Source organism: Gossypium arboreum, chromosome 6 (genome assembly GCF_025698485.1).
Source record: "Gossypium arboreum isolate Shixiya-1 chromosome 6, ASM2569848v2, whole genome shotgun sequence".
Lineage (NCBI taxonomy): Eukaryota > Viridiplantae > Streptophyta > Magnoliopsida > Malvales > Malvaceae > Gossypium > Gossypium arboreum.
This window is the reverse complement of record NC_069075.1, coordinates 130026251-130027484: the sequence shown is the minus strand read 5'-3', so window position 1 is coordinate 130027484 and position 1234 is coordinate 130026251.

Genomic DNA, 1234 nt, shown 5'->3' with positions numbered 1-1234 from the left:
TATGAATGTGTAAAAATTTCAAGCTTCGATTTAGTCGATTGCATGTGAATTCAGTTATTAGGACTTGTGTGACACTTTTGAAATGTGATAGGCTAATCTATAAGGACCTAATAGTGCATGTAATCAAAAGGAGGACTTGCATGTCAAATTTCCCCCTAATAGCTAGTGGCCGCCATGACAAGGATTATGGGCAAAACATGTCATAGACATGTTATGTTGGTGCATCATGGGAGGAAAAAAATAAATTAATGGTTATGGGTAATAAAGAAATGGAAAAGAAAAAAAAAGAAAGAATGTGTGTTACCCCCATTGCCGTGAGTTGAAGAAAGAGAAGAAAAAATTGTTGTTCATATTTTTTTCATTTCTTGGAGCCGAAAATTCTAAGGAAGAAGGAAGGGTTCTTGCTTCATGCTTGGTTTGGAAGAGGATTAGGAGGAGGTTTGGCCATACTTGTGTCTAGATTAAGGTATGTTTGAGGTTGTGCCATGAGATTCATGCATGTTTTTAGTTGCTAGCTTGATGTTCTTATTAGCCCATGGTTCAAATCCTTGCTATGTCATGGGGATGATATTCGCCAAGGTGGATTTTGTGTTAATGCCATTGCATGCTAAATATGAAGCTTGTTGATGATATATGTGATGGTGGGTTGAGGACTCTTGGATTTTCTTTTAGCATTTTTGAGTGAGACATTAAGTTCTTTGTTTAACCATGACCAAAATTGAAACGGTATGGTGTAGTGGTGTATTCGCCATGGTATATCCATAAGCATAATTTATGCATATTGCATGGTAGGTAAGATTTGAGCTTTGGATATATGTTTATATTTGGTTATAATCAACTTGAGATTCGCCCTTGCACCTACATGTATATATGTTTGCACATGATGTATTGGTATGACATATATACTATCTCAAGGTATATATTTACTTATGATGATGTTTTGTTATGAAGTAAATGATAGATGTGTATTGAACTACAATATGTAATGCATTAGTTAGTAAAATGTATGCCGTTCATGTGTGGTATTAAACATGTAATTGGCCTCAACATCAACATGCATAATCAGCCACATGAATGAGTACATAGGTTGATGTGTTGTTCGGCATAAGTAAGCATGTTGAAGGCTTTATCTCGACCTAGAAAATTCAGCTAAGGAGAGTACTAACTAATGTGTTGAGTTTGATGCATGATTTCACATGTATGTGACTTTAATGTCTAATGTATAAGTGTGGGC